The sequence below is a fragment of the Erithacus rubecula genome, assembly GCF_903797595.1.
Source record: "Erithacus rubecula genome assembly, chromosome: 20".
Lineage (NCBI taxonomy): Eukaryota > Metazoa > Chordata > Aves > Passeriformes > Muscicapidae > Erithacus > Erithacus rubecula.
In genome coordinates, this window is record NC_136672.1 from 3,476,380 (window position 1) to 3,499,633 (window position 23,254).

The following is a 23,254-nucleotide window of genomic DNA, read 5'->3' on the forward strand; positions in this document are numbered from 1 at the left end:
AAAGTCAGTTGAGAACAACTAGAATTTGTTTGGATAAATAGCTTCAAGTCATCTTTGTGTTGGGTGGGAAAGAGAAGCTATGCTCAGATAAGAAATCCCTTGGTTGCAAACAAAGAAAACCCCACTGATGTTTCAGAAATGATGTTACCATCTGCCAGATCCTTTTACACCATGAGCTGAAGTTGCTTCATAGGTGGAATGGAGACCTCAACAGCAGCATGGTCCAGAGGGGAGGGCTGGGATGAGCACAGCAGGGAGGGAAACACAGCTGCAAAGGGAATTTCTTCTTGTTTTTATTGCCTTACCTCAAGCAGTGGAACCAATGAGCCTTGCTGCAGAGTCTGTAGGGGAACTGCACTGCAGGGACTCACAAATGGCCTGCATGGTTGGGTGTTCCCCACCCAATTCCCCATCTGCAACAGCCACTTGGGCTGCAGTGAGGGTAACATCTTCTATCTCCCCAGTGTGCAATAAATAAAGAGAAATATAATAAAGTCACAGGCTTGTGATTAAATACCCCTTTTGGAGAAGGAAAAGGGGCTCAAAATCTCCAGATTTTTGGTCCAATGCAATCTGTATGGTAGGGGAGCACAAGACAGGCCCAATGGTGTCAAGGTGTCAGATGTGAATAGCATTAAACCCTGTGTGTATTTATCCTTTGGAACACACACGTGCAAAGTGAAAAACACTGGTTCTTCCTTTCCAACTGGAAGTAGTAAAGTTATCTCAGGCCAATGTGAAAGTCTGTGTGTCACAGAACTCTCACGTGAAATAGGAGGTAATGAAAATTCCCTGGTCTCTCGTGCCAGGGCTGAAATAATTTCCTCCAAGAACAATATCCTCATCGTAAATCTACCTTGCTATAAATGGCTAAATTGAGAGCAGTAGAGTTACATGCAAAGACTGATTCATACAAGGAAGTATACTGAAGGAGGTAACTTTGTACTCTGAATTTCTTTTCCCTCTACCCTGACCATCTGTATATATTCTTTGATTTTGCACAGGGCAGTAGGCTGTAGCATGTGGACAGTCTGTTTCAGCTTCAAGAGATCTTGCAAACTTCTCCTCTGTGGTCTGTGATGCTGTGATTGCCTTCTATTGCTCCTGCTTGATTTTTCAGACTTTAATTCCCTCTGGCAGGTTTGCTTGGTGCTGCTGAGCAGCATGCTTGGCTTTTTGCTAGTAAGACATCTGCAAGGGAGTAAAAACTCCTGGGTTTTGTGCTGGGATAAATCATTTAACAACTTACTTCACACTGAACTCCTGGGGATGTGGGAGCTTTGGCTTCTGAGCTGTTGCTGGGAGGTCTGTAGTGCTGGGACGGGGGTTGAATATCAGGGACAATAGGATTAAAACTCTATGGGATCCTGAGCTGGTTTTCCTGGTTTGCTATTTGAGCAGTACTCCCTCCCCTTGGTGAGCAATCTGCTCCCTAGATTTTACCAGATATGTCTGGGAGAGATGCCTCCTACCATGTTCGTTGCCTTTTAGATTTTGCTATTCTCTGGGCATCTCTGGGATTTAAATTCCTCAGAAGGCATATGAGCTGTCCTGAGATACCAAGAAGGCAATTGTCTTTTGAGTTTTCAGTTGTGCTCTTTGCTTTAGGGCAATAACACAACTGTTTGTGTCTGCATAAGTAGACATGCTCTGCAATTCCTTTGGTTCTGTTTTGAGACAGAATGCCTAAATTCATAGGATCTTCACCCTACAGACATGCATGTGAACAAGTTGCTTGGCTTCTAGAAAGAAGGTGGCTGAGGAGACAGTGAAGCACCTGTCAGGCACACTGACTAGGAGTGAGTTGGAGCACTTAGTAATTATCCTGTGGCAGCTTTCCCCTCTGAATCCCAAAGGTGTTTTTGCAGCAGCAGAGGATAAACTGGAATACACTGAGAGACACCTGAGAGCTGGGATATGCTGTTGGGTGATCTTGGCTTTTAGCTTTGCAGGCGTCTTGGGTGTTGTAGACTTAAAAAATGTGACCATAAGCAAATACACAATTTTTCCAGGCTGCTGACCCTTCACTGTCCAATAAACAGTCCCAAGGAAGTTCTACCCAATTATTTCCAGTGTCTGGACTGGCGGAAGGGGAAAAGAGTAAAATATGTGGCCTAGGCTGGTGTTGCCAAGTCTGGAGCACAGCAGAGATGCTGCTGCAGTTTCTTTTCTGAGTTATGTTCTTTGTCTGATGAAAGACAGCTGGGGAAAGCTTGACAGCTTAGAGCTGATTTTGCTCTACTTGAGCGTTTCCCCTGCAAAAGGAAGACCTCATCCCTCTGCTGCAGGCAGCACTGTGTTTGCTTGGCCTCTGGCAGGGCAGGGATGAGCAGAAAAGCAGTGATTTTTAGCTGGCAGAAGCTGAGTCAACCTCTTTGTGCTGGGCTTGAAATGACTGCAGCACTGTTTTCTCAGACCTGTGAATGTTTTGGTGAGATCCAGTCTCCTACAGAAAACCAGGTGATGGGGTTCTATGAACAAATGAATCTGGAGTTGGGGATCAGTCATTTGGAGCTGCCTCTTCTTATGCCCCATCCTGTCTCACACTGTAAAAGTTTCTGCTTTGGGGAATTAAAGTTATTTGCTCATTGCTTTTTCTCCCACACAGCTGCTTGTGACTCACTTCAATTATGAAACTTTCCATTATGGTCCCAGATGGGCACCCCAACTTTCCCAGAGACTGAAAAACTACCTCTAGGTCATTTTTGTGTGACATCACTACATTAGCAGTTTTTATGAGCTGGGGCAGGTTGTGACTGCAATATGCTCGTATTTGGATTATTCTTGGGTTTGTTGGCTGGGGTTCAGCATTGTTGTGGCTGCATGTATCACATCCAGTCAGGGGACAGTGGTAAATCAAAGAGAACAAAATAGTGTCCTGCATTAAACCTTGCCTATGCAACTGAGAATACAGCAAATAGATGAAGAAGGATGAGGCTGGTTGCAAAGACTTTTCCAAGGACTGCTCAGATTAGCCTATTGACTGTCACAGGCTCTAAGAATAAGTAGAGAGATTAAGTTTTCCTCTTGTCAGAGCAAGTAGGTTGGTGGAAGTAGGAAAGAGGCTGAGCTTGGAAATAAAAATCACAGAACTGAGTGGGCAGGGTGTGTTGGAAAGGGGTGAGTCTGGATGGAAAAGACACAGCACCTGGTGCTGGGCATGAGGACAGAGCTGTGTCCTCACAATCAGATGATGTGGCAACAACCCAGGCTGAAAATCTACCCTGCAGCCATAAACTCAAAGATTAATTTGTGCTTATGTTGCAATAGTAAGCAAACACTGAGGAAAAAAACAACTGGACTGATTGAAGAGGAAGAAAAAATTGTATTTTCTGGAGCTTCTTGGCATCAAGGAGTCAGAGGCACCCTGGGCTGTGCTGGGACCCCCAGGAGTGCCTGGTACCCCATCATCAGCAGCTCAGTGCCCTCTCTGCTGGCATGGTGTCATTCTGGCCCTGGCCTTGGACTGTGGGCTGTGATTTCCATCTCTAGGGCAAAGAGCACGGGCTGATGTGTGTGAACTCGGCCAGTGAGGCCATGGCTAGGCTGCCTCTGTGTCTGTGTGTCTGTCCATGAGTCTGTCTGACTGCACTGCAGGATGCCTGCTTGGGGCTCATGTGCATAAACTCGTGTGAACTGGCTGTAGGGCAAACCTGCAAGGAGGAGTACCTTATCCCAAAGGGCATTAGCCCCCCTCTACACATCCCTGTGTCTTAGGACAAGATGGCCAGAGAAATACCAAATTTCCTTAAGATGATTTTGAAAGAAGTTGTCTCCTTTTACAGGCTGCTCAGAGGACCCAATTTTTAAAGTCTTAACATGATTAGTTAATGCAAGACAAGGCATGTCATTGTGTTGTTGTAAAGAAGTCAGAGTGGTGGCAGTTGAAAAATTTAATACAACACCAGTTTTTGAGATGAGGAAGTGTTTTACAGCCCATTGTATATCTCATTGTGCCACTAGGGCTTGTAAGATGTTAAACCATGGCTTTTTTAGGGGTGAGGGGAAAGGACAGGGAAATGATCCATTAAAACTTATACATGCATATCACCACTGAAGAACATTTATAAGATCACCTACCAAGCTGTTATCTTAAAGAAAACTTAGACAAGAGTTAGACATTTGTCTGTCAGTCAGAAACTCTGGGTACCACATCTGCCATACAGTGGGGGTCCCTGGCTGCAGGGGGCTGGGGAAGGACGTAGTGTGCTCTGCCTATTCATGGGGTGCTGCTGGCTGCACTAAAAGGTTTATCTTTTATTCTATCTATCATCTATTTGCAGAAGGCAGTTTCCTTCACCTGCCTTTGAGTCATACTCGGCCGATTTTTGATGTGATGGGATAGTAAACAGAAAAGCCTGAGCCAAAACCAGAATGTTGGAAAGGAGGCTGCACCTGGAATAAAGCTCAGGGTAGGTGGGGGGAAGTAGATGTAAGAATGTTCTGGGGAGTGATGTTAATTCAACTCTGAGTGTGATTGTTACCCGAGGTCTCAACCATTGTCTTTGATGCCTGAGCCTGGCATGTGAGTGGAATGGCAGCCAAATGTCCTGATATTGGCTGGAGCATCTCTCTGGGAGGGAAGCTGCAGCCCTGAGCTCTGCAGTCAAATTGTGGATCTGGTGATACAGAAGCCTCAGGGAACTGCATCTGGGAAAACCACGCCTGACAACAGCTTCCTTGTGTGAGCAGCTGTCTGGTGGTACACAGGTATTTGACTGGTGAATTATTTGACCACTTGAATTATAACAATCACTTTAGTGATATGGCCTTCACTGCCATAAAAAATTATGGCCCTCATTATATTTCAGAAGTAAATTATGCCATGCAGTATTTTAATGGGATACCAGATTAGCAAGGGAGCTCCTTGCAAACATGAAAATGGAGATTTTGCAGCTAAGTGGGATTTGTAAACCAAACACTACATAACTTGTGTGCTTTGTCTCATGGGCTCAGACACCTGGTATTTCAGGAAAAACGAAATTCCTTATGTCCTCTCTTAGCTGTTGAGAAACAAAGATTTAAGGTCACCATGATGTTTTTTTCAGTGAGTAATCAAAGAAAAATGTGGGTCCCATCCTGAATTAATTTGCAGCTTTCTCTTTAAGGATCTTTTTATTTTCTTTTATCAAAGGAACAGATACAACAGCTAGCTTGGATATTACACAGTAAGTAACTTATTCTAATTTATTCTAACTTATTATTCTAATAAGTTCAGTGTCCTTTCACAGAAGGTTTTGTGTAGGAAAAGAAGTTAAAGGATAGTACAGAAGGCATCATCTCTTGATGAATTAGACCTGCACTAATTACTGAGACGTGGAAACATCTGTGCCTGTTCAATGAATTTGGGTGCTAAAAAGAGTGGGTTAGCTGGCCAATAATTGAAGTTTGTGTTGGAGCTTGAGGCCCAGAGTGTGCTGGCTGGGCTGTGAGGAGGAAGGGATGTGGTCATGCAGGGGCCAGATAAGGTAAGGAAATGTTGTGTGAGGGACAGAGAGGGTAAGGTGGCTGGGAAAGGGACAGGTTGGGGTTTAGCCAGTCATGCAGAGAGGGGAGAAGGAGTCAGAGCTGTGTGGAGTTGCCTGCAAGAAAAGCAGTTAGAGCAGTCAAATAGAAATACACTGGAAGAAGGCATAAAGTTTCTAATAAAGGAGGGATGGTGGTGCCAGTCTAATCTGTCTCGACATAATAACTGCAACAACTTTGAATCTTGTTTTAGAACAGATTTGATTCATTTAGATGGAACTGCTTTGTCCAAAATCTTGTTGGTTCACAAAATCACAGAATATTTTTGAGATCAAACCCCAAAACTTGGCATTATTAGTGCCTACTCTGAAAACTCAGCTGATCTCAGGTTGTGTTCCTAAAAACCAGAGGGGTTTTGGATCTCTGCTTCTGTGTATTGTGATCTCTGGGATGCTGCTGGGTACCAACTGTGCCATAGCAGTCAAAACCTTGGACATGCACAGTGGGTGCACAAATGCTTGGAAAAGGGTGCTGCTTCTCCTAAAAAGACATCAAAGCAGTTTGAGCTCAGAGGGTCACAACAGCACATATGGTTCTGGTTTGGCACTTTCTGGGAAGAGAGTGTTCTAAGAAATGCTCAGCCTTTTAGAGGAAGCTAATTTCCAGCTTTTGCAGAGGCTTTGGGGCATTGCCTCAGATGCTGGAGCTGCCATTGTGTGTTTCTTGCAAGACAATGCTTGGGTGCATTCCACACAGTAATTAGCCAAACTGTGGTATTGGCTGGAATACAAAAACAAGACTCAGCTATGGAAGAGAGGTGCTTTATTCACACTTGTGGTGTCCCCAGACAAGATTTCTGCTTCAGGGTGATTCAGCCAATATCTTCAGCTCTAAAAAGGTCAACAGTGAAATGAATCACAAGCACAAATAGTGCATGATCTTGTCTTGTAGGGAGAGCAGCTTCTTGTCAGGCTTCAAAGGAGTTCTCCCACCACTTGAATTAAAAAAAAAAAAGTCCTAAGAGGAGCTGCCTAATACTTGGGAGGGTGATTGGATCATGCTGGAGTGAATGAATGAGGGAGTTTTGGAGGTGCACAGCCACTGGGGCTGCTGTGTGTGCCACAGCACAGACCCTTGGTGGGCAGCTCTGGGTTGGGCCTTGTTCCTTGTGATGTTCAAGATCACCTGAATTTCTTCCACATATCTGTTTAATTGTGCTGTCAGGTAGTTTTGCTGGAGGAAGTGTTGTGGTATCAAGATGATGCTGACCCATCCAGCACCCTGTGGATTTCTGGAGCAGGGGAGATCAGACCATTTCCATGTCCATCAGAAGAAAAGCTGGTGCAGTGTTTGTGCCCTGGCAATGGGGTGCTGCCCTGCGTGGCCCTGCAGCCCTGGGAACTGAGGAGGCTGAGGATTGCAGACCTAAAGGGAGCCTGCAAGGGAGGTGGAGAGGGGCCTTTTCCCAGCATGTGCAGTGACAGGGCGAGGGGCAATGGCTTCAGGCTCATGGAGTCGCTTTAGATGAGAGAATAGGAGGAAGTTGTTTAGCTCTGAAGGTGGTGAGGCTCTGGCACAGGTTTTTCAGAGAAGCTGTGGCTGCCCCTGGATCCCTGGGAGTGTCCCAGGCCAGGGCTGGGTGGGATTCTGGACACCCAGGTGCACTGGATGGGGGTGGGACTGCATCTTTAACTACACCTCTAAATTCCCTTCCAGCCCAAACCATTCTGTGATGTACATGGTGCCCAGAGCAGGAGGGGTTCCCTGAGCTGTGCTGCCCTGTGGGACACTGAGGAGTAGCTCCAGTAGCAGAGGGGGCTCAGCCCTGTGGCTGCATCTCTGGCACTGACCACAGCCTTGAAGTCAAAGAAGTTTGGTCAAATGTTTGGCTTCATAATTTTGGAGGGCTATTCCAACCTTAATGATTCTAAGCAAAAGATCAAAATTATCTACCCTCCCTCTATCCTTGGGGTTAAGAAATTAATCTCATTGCTGCCCTTGGTTGCTCTTCTGTCTCCAGGGCAGCTCCTGGAAGTAGAGCCTTCCTCATGAGGTGTCCCTGGGGCTTGGCACAAACTCTTTCTGCCTGCAACGTGTCAGGTAGTTGTTGCTTCCTTTTGCTGGAATTCACTGGTGCCAAGATATAAGAGATTTTCCCAGTAGCCTCTCTTCTCACTCTTCTGAGCAAAGCAGAATAAGTATGCTGAAATTTGTAGGGTGAGTTTTTAACCAAAGCCAGAAAACATCTTTGTTTTTTCTTGTGGTGCCCAACTGGTGAATGACTTTGCAAATCAAGAGCATTTTATGATCTTGCAATGGCTGTCATAAACCATTTAGGTTATTCTTTTTATGTTCTTGCCATAAATTTCCTCATTTTCTTAACGGACCAGATTAGCAGGGACTTCCTCACAACATGACAGTGAGCGTTCTGTAATGAAGTAAGATTTGGAAGCCAAAATCAGTGATGAAGCATGCTGAGACCAACAGTCTCATGGGACAAAGGTTGAGACAAGTTCCCCATCTGCCTTGATACTTTCCATTTCCCGGAACACGTAGTACAAAATAGAAGATATTCCTGTTGCTTGAAACCAAAGGGAATTCAAAACACTTACTGTCATCATGCATATAGCTAAGGAAAACTGAAGTTTTTCTATGGCCATAGTATGTGGTTTCATATCTTCTGGTTCATTTATCATGTTGAGTTTCTGGTTGAAGTTGACATTGATAATTCTGGATTCAACTAGAAGGGATTTTGTGCTGTCAGGATGGATCAAAGTATAATATTCCTTGGCCATGTTGGAGATTCTCTCAGAAGTCAAAATGAAGCCTTTTTCAGGAGTGGAGTTCCTGGTATTATTGCAATATATATACAATTTAATTAATTAGGAAAAACTCCTTACTGAACACATGGATTACTAATATGTTTTCTATTTATCATACAGTTTATAGTCAAAGGATAGAGTACAAACCGTACAAACTAAAACTTCCTCAAGAAGTTTTTGGGAACAGAAGATCTTTGCCTGTTCCTGGTAACTCTAAATTAGGCAGCATATGTTACCCCTGAATTTCTGCCCTATGCTTGAGGAAAGCAGATGTTTGAGGAATTTGATATAACTCAGAGGGAACACTGAAAATGAAAGAATCACGTTACAGCTGGGCCAAGGGAACTCAGCGTTGTGTCTCTGAGGAAGAGGCAAATCTGAAACAACTCGTGTGGTTTGGTATTGCCAAATTCTGTTCTTGAGACTAACCTGCTCTGTGAAATAATTATCAAGACAAAAGAAAAATGAAAATTTTGAGTCATATTCTCAGAATATCATTATCCTTAGTGCTGCTAGCTTGCCTTAGAAGAGCTGCTATTTAGGTTGGTTGGGTTTGAATGAAGGGTTCAGTCCTATTAACAATTCCTCCAAACAAGCAGTCTTCTGGAAGCCCCAAAACCCCCCAAAGTACCTTTATTTTTTGGGCTGTATTCCATAACTGCAGCTCATCTCCTTTTGCTAATTCACATCACACATTGCAACATGTTAAGGCAATCCTGACTGAGCAGTTCAGCCCAACCTGTGAGTCTCTGCTGCCTGGGGTTGCTTTAGGTGCTTGAACTTGGTGGGAGGTGGCTCTGGGGACTGGTTGAGACTGGCACAGGAGTTTCTTTGGAGCATAACTCCCCTGTGAAGTCACTGCCAGACAGACTGTGCTGAGAGCCAGGGCAGGTGACTGCAGGGACTGCAGAACCTGGGGCTAACTGGAAGAGTGGCTACATCACTTTGTGCTTCATTCCTGGAAATGATTACCCACCTCATGACTTATTGTGTCAATATTCAACTTCTTTAGCCATGTAGAAACCTTATTTTCATGCTGGAGGTGATCCTTCCAGGCCAGAGCAAACCCTGCCTGAAGGAAGGGCACAAGATAAGGGAAACAGGAGGTTTTGTTGTGGGCCTTGTTGTTGGCTTGTTTGGTTTTGGCTGTGTCTGTTGTGGTGCTGGATTGGTTTCTTTTTAAGGAAATGTCTCCAATTTAATGTCCTGAGCCTGAAACACGAGAATGAAATGGTAGACAAATGTCCCAGTTTTGGAGCATTTTTCTAACACACAGCTGCTGCTGTCCTGAGCTGGGATTGTGAGAGCAAAGTGAGCCACCAACGTTTGCTGGAGTGTGGGTGTGCAGCACTGGGATTAAATTGAAGGCTGATCAGTTCTGTATGTCTGCTAAGTAACCCCCTGAAACTGAGTTTCACTAAGGGTCAGCATCCACGTCGTCACTACAGGTGCTGCAGTGCTCAGCACAAACCAAACGTGAATACTTCCAGGAATACTCCTTTTCTCCCAGAGCATAATTTGCAAGCAGAAACTCCTGGCTTGGACTTTCTGTGCTGTGAATCATATCATTAAAACAGACATGAAAACACAATAAAACAGCAGCATGGTGAAAGGGTAAACTATGGACTGGGAGGAAACATTGCTGTTCTTATATCCAGCTCCAGTTTATGGTAGCCCAGGAATGGGACTGCTGCTTGTGTCACGCTAGGTGACAGCTTGCAAAGGGTGGCAAAAAAACCCCAAAAAAGAGTTCTGTGTATCAAAGACAGAGGCCAAGTCAAGGCAAAAGAATCTTATGGCTCTGTGGAGAAATATGAAGTTGTAGGGAAGAGGGGAAAGGAGAGGGTCAGGCACTCTCCAGATCACTTCCCTGTTGTAATTTGTGCTTCATTTGCTGACAGTTAAAATCTGCTTTGATAGTATGATTTGCCTCCTTGTCACCCCAAGAAACCCCAATCTAAAAAAGAAGAAAGCAGCAGATCCTGTCCTCATCTGTACCCTGTGCTTACAGATCCTGGGAGCCCTTGCATTTGCAGGCAGTGCAGACTGGGGAGCAGATCCCAAACCCAGTCACTTCACATCACTGCTGCAGTACCTGGGGGACAGGGTGACTGCCAGGTACTTCCAATCAGGTTCCTGGGAAGATTTTGGGAGTGTGATTGGTTTTTTCTCCATGCTTTACAACTGCAGTTGTGCAGTTACAGCACTTTACCTTGTTTGCACTGTTCTGTGGCACTGCTGACTCGCATTGCAGAAGTGAAAGTGAAAATTGCAGTTCTGTATGAGATTGCGTTATATGAAATGTGGGAGGAGCCTGTGAAGGCTTTTCCCCTTGAGATCCTATTGATTTCTTCATTCCCTCTGGAAGAGGAGCTGAATAAACTGGGATTTAGAAAGGCTGCACAGGCACTGGGAGAAGGGAAGAGGCATGAAGGCTTCCTTGGACACAAACAGCTTCTGAGGTACTGTCTTCTTCTTTAGAGGGTCCTGTCTTTTATTCTGATCTCTTATAAATTCTTGCTTTCTTGTTTTGAAATAGACACTCAGAAATGGGCACTGAAATATCTGTGGCAGGAGTGAAATTATCAGTGTGCTGTACATTTTCTGCATGGGGAAGAACATGTGTTGCTGGTGCTGGTGATCTTTGTGCATAAATAACAATACATCTGTAGCCCACAGTGGCACCTTCCAGAGAGCTCTGTGTGATCCACATGATTGTGTGAATACAGAAAGCCAACAGGGTTCTGATGGTGCATTTATGGGAAAGTGTGAGGGACCTCAGAAATAACAGAATAAATTTTTTAACACATTTTCCTATTCATGTAATTACTGAATTATTTTTTCTATATCCACTAACCTTTTTCTTCCTCATAGCTCCTTTGCATGTCTTGCTAATGTCTTCTTTTCCAAAACTGCCATCCTGTCATGTTTGCAAATAAGGGAGAATTTGTCAGAAAGGCTGAAGGAGAAATCCCTGCAGCTCACCTCCTTTCCAAGGAGAAGATGTCACCCAAGTTGGAGCTGAGCATGCATTTCTCCAGATCTGAGCTGACCATGCATTTCTCCAGGTCCAACCTGACCATGCACTTCTCCAGGTCCAACCTGACTAAAGAGCAATCCAGCCTCATTGCTCTTGGTTAGAATGAAACAAAGCAGAAGTAAAACATAATGCATTAATAATTAAGGACAGTAGTTTTTAAGCAGAAGTTAAACCAGTGAAACACTTCATTCTACTTAATGTACTGCAGGTAGTATAAAAAATGTTGCCAATGTTTTACAATGGTTGCTGTGTAAAATTTTTTTCAGAGCAGGTGGAGGAAAGCCAAAGTGTGTTTCAGATGTAGGATTTTTTGCAGAGATTTCTCATGTCAACCACAATGTCCTGCTGATTACTCTCTCTGCAGTAGCTTGTTGGCGCTGTGGATAAAAAAGGCAGTTTTACACTCACTCAGGAATGAGCTGCTTTATCCCCTTGCATTAATTTTTTAAAATTTTTTTTAATTTTATTTTTTGTTGTTGTTGTTATTATTGCAAAGGCTTGTTGAGAGTTGTATACAGCAGATAGGTGAGGGAAAAGTGATAAAGAAAGTGATACCAAAATTACCTTATGTAAATACTTCTCCTTTTCTGGAAAAGTAGAAAATAAAATCTGAAGGATCTTTAGAAGTTCCTTGAGTTTTATTCTCTTGCTGCCTTACTTTCTTCAGTAGTATTATTTTCTCCAAATTTACTGCAACTTCAGCCTTCTCCATGGGACCCTCAGGGTGCCAGATAAATCTTGTAGAGATTGTGGTGTCTTGTTCCACCAGGCTGGTTCTGAACATAAAACCATATACTAAATTCCTCCTAAAGCTATGGAGAGAGAGTAAGTGGCTGGGAGAGTAAAAAGGGGTGAGAAAATGCAGTGTTTTTACAGCTGGAGAACAGCAGTGGATTTTTGTGTGTCCATGGCTGTGGTTATGGCTGGGTGGAGAGGGGAGGATGTGTGAACCCTGGGGCAGCAGCTCTGCTCTGCTGGCTCCTGGGGAGTGTTGGGGGGCTCTGCTTTGGTCACTTTGGGGGGTCCCCACTAAACCTGTGCCAGAGGCAGAAAGCCTGAGGACACACTCTGAAAAGGCAGTGGCCTGGTTTAATTTGTGCTGGAGTAGGAGGAAACATGGGTCAGACTATTCCAGGTCATAAGATTTTTATCTTTGAGAGAGAACCTTGGCTCTGCTGGAACTGATGCCATTGAATTGGAGACTGAATTTCCTTCTCTGGGCAAACACTGGAGTTCTTTATTGTCTTGTGTGCTATGGGGAGAAGGAAAAGCCCGAGAGTTCCAGGTGGTCATGTTTTCTCATATGGATCCCTCCAAAAACAAACCAAAGGACCTTGTTAGGGCTCTGCTTAGATTTCCTGTCAAATCCAGTTTTCTCCTGCTGGGGATGTCAGCTGTGCTGGTTTGTGGGTCAGGTCTGAGCTGGCAGAAGCTGGGTGTGAGTGGCAGGTGTTTGCTGAAGGAACTTCAGCTCTTCCTGTTTTTTCCTTTATTCACCTGCTTCTTGTTCCTGATCTGCTTTTAGGGTCTGGCTTTACTCTGTTACAGGTCTGCAGAGGACTTCAGAAGCTCTGACAAGTAAAAGTTTGTATTATTTGAGAAAGACAAGCAAAAAAAAACTGGATGAAAAATATTTTCTGTCTGAAGAATGTGTTTCACTTTAGATTTGAGTGTTTTATTGAAGTAAGTTTGAAACTGATGGCACGAGCTGGCCCTAACAGCTGGAGAGTCTCCAGATTTGAAGACTGATCAGTGAGGGAGAGCAGAGATTTGGTGGACAGTGTTCTGGGTGTTGAAAAAGAAGAGAAGAGGGGGGAGGAGGAGGGAATGTCACCAGAGAGAAGTGGAAGGGAGATGTCCTTTGACCAGAATGAGGAGAGGGGCAAGAAGACCACAGAGAGAGAACCAAATGAATGAGGATACAAGGTACAGAGCTCAGGCTGAAAGCTACTGGGGAAAACCCAACTCTTAACCTCTGGGCAAATAAATCTGCCAGATGTGCTGCAGCTGTTCTGTGCAGCAAACTTGCCCTGGGGTATAAATCCTCTGGAGGCATTTAGATGACAAAAGGAAGTGGCACTTAGGGACATGATCTGAGTGCTGGATTTGGCAATGCTGTGTTAACAGCTGGACTCAATGGTCTTGAGGGTCTTTTCCAAACTCATGATTCTATGGTTCCAAGATTGATGTCAATCCCTTGGGACTCTGCTCATCTGCAGGGTAGGAGGGGCAGGCATTGTTAACTGTGGTTTGGGAATCAGGAAATGGGATAAAGTTATATGTGAAATATGAATGATCAGCAAAAAAATAATCAAAAAGACAGGATCAATATTTTTATGTGTGGGAAGAGGATGAGATTGTTGTTAATACTTGGTGGAGCCAAGTATTAGCAAATTCTTTCAGGACTGTCCAGGTGAGCAGGAGCTCTGTGCATAAAGCAAATGGTTCCCTCATGGAGAGGTGGAAGAGCACAGATCACTGCTTGGAGGGTGTGTATGGAGCAGTGCCAGGGACTTGGCTCTGCCCAGCATTCACAGCATCACTGGGTTGGAAGAGACCTCCAAGATCATCAAGTCCAACCCATGCCTAACACCTGAACTAAACCATGGCACTGAGTGCCACATCCAGGGATGGTGACTCCACCATCTCCCCAGGCAGACCATTCCAGTAAGAATAATACAACTTTCCACTAAACACACTTTCGTAATATCCCACCCGTATTTCCCTTGGTGCAGTTAAGACTTTGTCCTCTTGTTCTGTCAGCGCTGCCTGGTGAGAGACCAACCCCCACCTGACTACAGCCAGCTTTCAGGGAGCTGTACAGAGTGATAAGGTCACCCCTGAGTCTCCTTTCCTCCAGGCTGAAGAAGCCCAGCTCCCTCAGCTGTTCCTCACAGGGTTTGTGTTGCCAGCCCCACACCAGCCCTGTTCCTCCTCTGGACACACCTGAGCCCCTCAACGTCCTCCCTGAAATGAGGGACAGAACTGGACACAGCTCTCAAGGTGTGGCCTCACCAGTGCTGAGTACAGGGGAAAAATGAGCTCCCTGTTCCTGATGGCCACACCATTCCTGACCCAGGTCATGACCATTGGCTTTGGCCACCAGGGCACACTGCTGGCTCATGTCCATCTGTGCCCCAGGTCTCTTTCTGCCTGGGCACTGTCCAGCCACTCTGTCCCCAGCCTGTAACGTAGCAAGGGGATATTGTGGCCAAAATTCCCTGGATGTGCATCCTGCACAGGGGTGTTGAGAGCCTGAGCTGTGCCAGGTTTTAGTGTGTAGGAAATTGTGCAGCTGGTCTCTAGCACTGCACTGCTGGCAGCCTGAATGGGTGTGTCCTGTGGGTTGTGATCTCCTGGGTCACCCGTTTCTGGGAAATGGGGTGGAATTCTCAGTAGATTTAGATCAGTGCTGGCCACGAGAGACAATAATTAACTTCTGTGATATAACTAATTTGGAAACTTCCTCAAGGTACTTTGCAATCAGAGACAGCACAAAAGTTGTTTAAATGAAAGCTGTTGATGAAAAGTTCCCAGTAACAAAGCAGTTTGTGTTTTCCAGAGCTAGTGTGGTGAGGCAAGTTAGGTGAATTTCCTTTTTTTTTTTTTTTTTTTTTTTTAATTAGGCAAATATTATACTAAAACATATATCACAAAATCTTGAGAGTTTTATCTAAATAGTTGAATAATAACTTCTGGCTAAATCCATGGATGTCTTGAAAATAAATATCAAGTTATTATTTGTTTATTTGATTTGAACAGATATTTCTCCTCACATCTCCTAAATAAAAATTGAATTTGATGTGACAATAAATATTTCACCTTAGGCCAAGAGAAACATTCCTGCACCATAATCCACCTTCCTTAGTTAACTTTCTGGAAGTGACAGAAAATTTTGGCAGTGACAGCAAACAAAGGTGTGATTTGCTGCTCCCACTGAGGGGTGTGTACAGGGCCAGTGCCTGGAGGTGCCTGGAGGACGTGGGCACAGAGCCTGCTGCCCAGCAGGCTCAGGAGGGATTTCCCCTCCCTGCAGAAGGTCCTGGTGTGTCTTTGGCTGTGGCTGAGGCAGAGGTGCACAGGCTGTGAGTGTGGCCCTGGCAGCAGCCCTGGCAGGGTGCAGGAGCAGCTGAGCAGTGTGAGGCTGCTCTGCCTGGCTCCCATGGCCGTGCCTGGGCTGCAGCAGCTCTCTGGCATTTGCTCTGCCAGCTGTGATCTCTGTGTCTGCACCAAGAGAGCACAGACACTGGGTGCTGAGCACTGCCTGTCATTGCCCACAGGGAGAAGACTGAGGGAGGAGGCTGCTGAGCCTGGCCTGGCACTGTGGAGGATCTGGAGAGCCCCAGCCCTGCTGGACCTGAGCCCCCAAAGAGCCCCATGGACTCTCCCCACCTCCTTCCCTTGGGTTTGCTGCTGCTGGCTCTTGCTGCTCCCCATCCCAGTGAGTCTCTGGGTTTGAGCTCTGTGCTTTTCCCTGCACTTGCACAGCTCAGCTCCTCTGAACTGCTAGGGGAAAGCTCAGCTGGGCCCAGTTAAAACCAAGACCACAAACCCTGAAAGGTGGGAAGAGAAATGAAGGAGGTGAAGGTCAATGTGATTGAGTTGTCACAGTCCCCTCTCCTGGGAGGGGTGACTGTTTGGGTGGTTCTGATGTCAGGTGAGGTGAGTCCTGTCCCAAAGGAGTGACTCTTTGCCAGGAGAGTCTGAGAGGGGACACCTGGGACACTGCACCCAGAGTGGGCAATGGCAGCTCTGAGCTTCAGTGGCCTTGGGATGTGGCAGGGTGTTGGAGGGACACGTGGAGGGACTGTGGCAAGGAGTTTGGGGAGAAAAGAGGGCAAGAACAGATGAGCTCAGCAAGAGAAACATCTTTCAACTTACTTCCCAAGCTGGCAGCTTCCCAGTTAAAAAGACATTGGAAACAGTGGGGGAATTCTGTCATGTTTCTACCCCAATAATGATCCTGGGAACTGGCCCCAATACTGTACAAAATTTGTCCATTGCAGACAATGTCTCTGAATCCATGACTGAGCTTGTCCACCAAAACTCATCCTGTTCTCTGATGCTAAACCTCTGGGTAGAAAATGTTTTTGTTTTTTTTTCTCTGTTTTCTGATTTAGATATTGCTAAGTCTACTGTTGGCACTGCTGAAGGGATAAAAGACTCTTCTACAGAGGTCACAGTCTACCGCTGCAAGGACTGTAACAGCTGCACATGCAAGTCTGGAGAAAATGATTTTCAAAACTTTAACATAATCGCTGACACACAAAATGAGACATTTTCCCATGTATTAATAGAGTTGTTGACCAATAAAACACACACCACTGTTTGCTTTGAGGAATCAGATTTCTGTCTTGAAGAAATTTATGGCATCTTTTGGAAGAGAGAAAAGGGATCAGGACTCTCGTGTGGCATCCTGCGTTCTGGAGGTATGCTGTTCTCTATTTGGGCAATTAGCATGGCTTATGAGTAACAAAGTCAAATGAATGGGTTTCTTCTGCGAAGAAAGGCATAAAGTAATTAATAAATGTAAATTCAGTTCAAACACTGTTTAAAACTGCTGTAGGACAGATTCAGATAAACACATGTTACTCTGATCTTTAAAGATATGTTTTTATTTTATTTTTTTTGGCAACAGGAATTCTCCTGGTGAAATTCTGTGCCATGTTGCAATGTGTCAGTGTCACCTGCTTTAGCCAGAATTCACCCTGACCCAGGTCCAGCCTCAAGAGCTGCTCTGTGCTGCTCTTCTGTCCAATTCAATAAACACCCAGGAGTATCTTTCCAGCATCCTGACAGAACTGCCAAAATCAGGGATTCAAACACTTGTCAGTGCCTGGAGCAAGTGACTCCACGAGGGCAGCACTTCATCCTGGTGGCTCAGGTTGCAGGGTGTGACTTGGTTGAGCTCCATCCAAGTCAGTGACTTTTCTGTCTGTAGTTAGTTCTCTGAGAGCAGCTTTTATCCCCTCTCATGTTGGAGTTAGAGCATCCTTTCTAATTTTCTTGCTGACAGAAGAAAACAAAGAAAAAGAGGTCTTCCCTTAGTATGCATTTATTTAGCCTAAAAATTTCACCTGTATTTAATTTCTGACTACCATAAAACATTTCTCTCCTGTATTTGTGCTCACCACTGCAAAATATCTACGAGATGTCACTGCTGTGTAAAACCTTGATGACACTGAAACTTTGACAGTGAAATCTGGAAATTGCTGTAGACAGGGATGCCTGTACCCCTTGAGAGGGGAAGGTCTGGATGTACAGGTGAAGGTAGGAGGGAGTTTTGCAGATTCTCTGAGAAGAAGAATAAACTCTATAATGGTACAGTGGTTGCAGGGTTGGTAGGAAATGCACTCCAGATTCTGAGAGATTTACTGAGCTCCTGAACTTGCTTGTTCCTCTTGTTTGGTTCTTGGGGGTATAAGGCAGCTGCAGAGTTTATGAGTAGATTTTTATTGCATAAAGATAATGATAAGCTTTTTACAGATATTTTGTTATTCTTAATTGTATGTGAAAACCTTCCTTACCTTCTCCAAATATTTCTGTTCTTGATTTCCAGAAGAAGTCATCATCTTTGGTGAGAAGGAAATCTAATGACAATTGTTGATTTGCAATGTTAGGAAATGAAACATCTCCAACTCATAGCAATCACAGCAGTCTCCAACACTCTGTGCAACATGATCCAGTTTTTAAATTTTCTGACCACTTCAACATCTTTAGCCCTTCACTGGAGATCTTCTACATGATCCATATTTATAATCTATATATTTTTACCTTTCATCTTTCTCAGGAAATGGAAGAGGTGGCATCAGTTCTGAGATGAAAACTATTTGCTGTGAAGCAGAGACAAATACCAGGAGATACAATCCTGAAGTGAAGTGCTTCTACACTCAAAAGTCACGTCCGAAACTGAAGACACTTCCAGTTGGTGCTCTTGCTGAGGATAATCCAGGTTAATCTCTTCTTGTGTTTGTTTGCCATTTCCTTTGAGATGGGTTTGTCCAGACAGCTTGATGTGAACAGCGTTTTCCATGGGCGGGGAGATGTCCTGTACATTCATAACTTGGATCCACACATGCTGCACCATCCATCCCAGAGACTTTGCCTTGGCATATGGATGTGTCCACTCCTGGACAGATGTCCAGAGGTTCAGGTTCCTGTAATTATCTAGTGACAAACACAGGGATGCTGAGGGAAGGGGGCACGTGATTGTCGTGCAACAGTTCCCAAGAATTGACCTTGTCTGTAAGTGCTGAATAAGACTTTGCCTCCAGACTAAGAGGACATTTGTCAGCTAAAAGTGACATTAATATATTCAAATTTCTTTCATGGTAGAAACTCCTGTCATCTTTTTTAGGTCATGGGCAAAAGGGTTTTAAAATCCAGTCAAAGTGGGTTTCCTTATTTGAACAATTTATCAACGACGGGTCTCAAATCACTTGTTGGTTATTTCAGATGAGTTGAATGTTCAAAGGTATCTGTAGTTGTGGGGTGACAACAACTTGCTTTGAATGTTGATAAAATGTGCATTATGCCAGGTACCATATGTAAGATTCATCAGTTCCTTCTCCCTTTCTCAGATGGGGCCAATTCATTTGTATGGTGCTCACAAGTCAGCTCATGGCTTGGCACTCCTGCTTGCTTCACTTGGACACTCTGTTTTCTTCTGCTCTGCAGGTAACACTGAATTTCTCACCAGCAAAAAGAACAGCCCTGGCATGCGGATTGGCATCTTGTTTGCATTCCTGTTTGTTGGGATTGGCACAGGAGGGGGCATCGTGTATTACTGCTTGCGACTGCATGGCCAAGGTACAGTCTGACAGATTGTGTGTTATCTGAGGGTGGATGTGGAAGATTTACCTGGAAGTAAAAAGTTTTCCTCCTGGATCTCATCTCCACTGTTCATGCAGTTCTTCATGATCTTCACTGGGCTGACAGCTGGAATGGACTCTCCTCCCCTGGCTGCTGTGACAGTGCCCATGGAGTGTCTATGTTATGCAATATAAGCCCAGCAGGAATTTCCTCACTGCTGCCTCTGACACAAGGGGGAAGCACTGGCAGAGCCAAGAAACCACAGGGCTCAGCCTTCCCTCCATGGGATGCTGTTCCTGGGAGCAGTCCCAGACTGCAGCATTGCTGTGCAGCTTCCCTGGCACAGAGAGATGTGTCCCAGCCAGGACACTGAGGGACATTTGGGCATGAGCTGACAGGGCCTCCAGGAGAGTGCTTCCCTCTCTCAGCCCTGCCCACTACAGAGCCAGCTGTAATTTAGGAATGAGTATTTCCCTGAATACATCCAGGAGGGAAGTTTATTTTGCAAAGCAATGTGCATGGAGAGAGGTGGATGGGCTCTGTGGAGACTTGTACAGACACTTCTTGAGCCTGCCATAAGGCTTTCCCCCTCCATCCTGTGTCCATGGGCTTCAGTGTTTCTGGCAACTTGTGTATGCCTGAGGCTGAGGCTCCTCTCAGTTACTGAACTGATTCTTTCCCTAGAGACAGATGCTGGTTGTTTCTTTGTGAGAGTCAAAGAATTATATTTCCAAGTGTGAATTTGCTTCAAGAGGAGTTGCACAAGTGCTTGCAAAGGCACACAAAACCAGTCTCACTAGCAAATGGGAGAGGGGAGGACCCTACAGGCCTTCACAAATAGAGGCATTTTGTTTATTATTCTAACTGGAATCTACAGATTATTTTTTTTTTCCCCTTCTGCAGCTTGTAGGCGAGGCAGACAGGCACCTGAAGGAGAAAATTTTGTACGTCTTTGATAACCATCTATAAGAGAGAAAATAACTCTGCCAGCAGCATCCTCCTCCTGCTCCTTTCTCTAAGGATGTACAACAAGCAGCTGAACACGCATTGATTTTCCATGAGATCTTCTGCTCTTGTATTCACAAACAGTTGTGTTTTCACGAATGCACCTTCACCACATCCACACCTTCCCCAAGCACTGTGACTCTTGTCCAGCTCCAGGCCTTTGTGAGCAGCAGGAGCAGCACCAGAAGCCCCCATCCTCTGCTGGTGCTTGGCTGCAGGCAGCAGGCACCCCAGGCTGTGTGGCTGGCTCAGCAGCACAGGCTGAAACCAGCTGAAATCTCTCTGTGACTGAAAGTGTGAACTGCTCTGAAATGCTTCCCAAGCCCTCTGCATGGCTTTCACTTGGTAATGCCAGAGCAGCACCCAGGTGTCTGCATTATTTTAATTCTCAGGTCATCTCTGGATTCACCAAAGCCTTTTGCAGAGCTGGCTGTTGGTTGAACTGGAAGGGTTTGTTTTTCTGAAGAGATATTTGATTCTGCCCCACCTGCAGGCTGAGGACGTGTCTGTGTGTTTGTTCCTGTGCAGGGCTCAGGGCTGTGTCCAGCTCCCTCAGCAATGGCATTGGGTCACAGAGGCCTTGGCCTCCCCCCAGGCTGAACAGAACTCTGGTGTCAATCTTGCTGCCAAATCAGGCAATTTTAGACAGAGTTATGAATCCAGCCTCTCAGGGATCCCATTGGTTCTTGGTATCTTTAAATCATTCTCCATTCCCACTTGATTTGAATAAACCCTCAGCTTTTGCATTGTATCAAATTTAGTATCAGGCTGCTGAGTGAAAATCAGTGGCAGCACAAGTGGAAAAGCATATCCGTGATGCAATGTGAATGTTTGCTGAATCATTTTTCCATGGTTTAGTTCCCCATGCATCTGTAGCTGAAACTTCCAGTGGGAAATCTCAAAGGATATAGGACATTCCGTTCCTCTTGAATTTGGTACAGTTAAAATGAAAAAAAAAGATGATTAATGTAAAAAGATCCAGATAATTTTAATAGTTAATATTTAGAAAGATAGTGGGGTCTCTGTGCTTAAATATACCTTCTATTTGGCAAAGGAAATTGTGTTGGTTTCAGGTGCTCCGGGAGAGGGGTGGATTCCCCTCAGGGAAGGCTCCATGAGGTAGGGAGTGGGAGGGACTCTCCCGTCTCTGGGAGCTTCCCCTGTGAGCTGCTGGCACCAATCAGAGAGCTGATTTGGTGATGGACAGCTGGGGAAACCAATGAAAAGTTATTTCGCTTTCACAAATCACAGTGGATCAAGTGCTGGGGGCACTTTTGCTTCCGGCATCCGGAGGAGTGGGGGCTGTGGCCGGGGCCCCGGCCCAGCTCCGGGCTCAGTCTGGGCCCAGCCCAACTCCCCCACCCAGCTCCGGGCTCAGTCTGGGCCCCAGCCCGGCTCCCCCACCCAGCTCCGGGCTCAGTCTGGGCCCCAGCCCGGCTCCCCCACCCAGCCCCAGCTCTGCGGGGACCCTTAGCCCTTAGCCCAGCCCCGGCTTGGCTCGGCTCTCCATGTGCCAGAAGAATCCTCCAGATGACCGCCTGCTTCTTCACCATCTGGATACAATTTTAACTTCTTAATGCCTGAATAAGATTCTTGATCTCCTGAGCTCCCCTGTATGAGAAGGGATAAAGCATGGAATCCACAGAAGGCGGCGGAATGAGGATAAAGTTCCTGATGGGAAGAGATTGAAAAGATGCAACTGATAAGTAGCTGAAAACCTTTTTTGTGGGGCTATGAAGGGATTGTGACTTCACAAAAATTCCTTTGAACTGTGAAATACACTTGGGGAGGATGGGTGCTCGAGATGAAAACTTTTTTTTTACCTTTTTGCCTTTTTTGGCCTTGGGAAATTGGAGCTCTCTATTTTGGGACTGGAATATGAGCAGACACATTTAATAGAGAGGGAGATGAAGAGAATTTTGTTTTTCAGCAGCCTGCCTTTAAAAGTGGTACTCCATGTGTGCATCGTAACCCATACCACAGCTCTGAAAACACTGTGGGGAATGAAAGGAAAATTCATTGTTCTGTATGTCCCCATTGGATGCAGACTATGAAGGTGAAGACACCCCCTAAGTCTAAAGCAGAAAAAGGAACTTTTCCCTCTTAAGTGAACGGAAATGATTATATGAGTGGATCACTGACTGAAGTGTTCTCTGTATGTTGTTGGTAAGAAATTTGGAATGAAGGGACGAGGGAATAATCTAGGAAACTTACTCTGAATTTTATTTTTTTTTGTGTAATTAATAAATTTTTTATTGTACCTTTTTTTTTTTAAGTTTAAAGCCTGCATTGTCTTTTCTCCTAAATCCTATCTCTGAAGGAAACTAAACATTTAAAATTGGTAAACCCAAGTCACACCGTGACAGAAATCAATGCTTTTACGGGTTGGAGAGGATTTTTTCCCCCACTTAGGGCTTTACACCCTTAACTCAGTTCTCGTCTGATTTGATGCAAATTTTCGATTTTAATGTGGTGGAATGCAATCAAGTGTTCCTTAATGGTTTACAATCCAGGTATTCCAAGGCTAGGTATTTACTGAGTTGGTGATATTGATGATCCAGTTGTCAGGTGTATTTTATCATGATGAGTGTAGTTATTAAACAATAAATCAGATCTATGATTTCCTGTAGAAAGGCCAGACTGTTAATGAAAGAAGAAATAGGAGGACAGAGACTTTTACTTCGAATGTAGAATTTATTACCCCAATTGCACTTCTATGTTTTTCCCTTCAACAAAACTGCAGGAATCTTTGGGCAGAGTAGAGCTGTGTAAGGGGAGCGAGTGACGCATCAGCCGGAGCTGCGCTCACTTTGCCACTGCGGCCCCTCGCTGAGTGGGGCACACTCTGGGAGCAATTGACCTGAGGTGTGGCTGGAGCAATTGCTCTGTGGCCTATTTTGGCTGTCAGTCTGAGCTCTGAGGGGGCAAGGAGGAGAGGGAGGTTTACTAGATAAGAGAAAAGAGGATTCATTACTCTGGGGAATTTGCAGCCAAAAGACAGAAATGCAAGTTGCACCAGTTGAAATATGGGGGAGGTTCAGGGGGAGGATACAAATCAGCAGCAAATTGGAGAAATGCTGGGGAGGGATAAAAGACAGGGTTTACAAAA

General features: G+C 45.1%; 1 long non-coding RNA gene across 2 annotated transcripts; it reads left to right on the forward strand.

Moving 5' to 3' along the window:
- Positions 1-10,613: 10,613 nt before the first annotated feature.
- On the forward strand, positions 10,614-21,016 carry LOC306810647. 2 transcript variants are annotated; one of them, XR_013776501.1, is made up of 6 exons: positions 10,614-10,750; positions 15,609-15,769; positions 16,449-16,757; positions 18,119-18,280; positions 18,909-19,005; positions 20,044-21,016. It is a non-coding gene; the product is annotated as an uncharacterized lncRNA (long non-coding RNA). The 2 variants fall into 2 exon arrangements; XR_013776502.1 differs by lacking the exon at positions 18,119-18,280.
- The last annotated feature ends 2,238 nt before the right edge of the window (positions 21,017-23,254 follow it).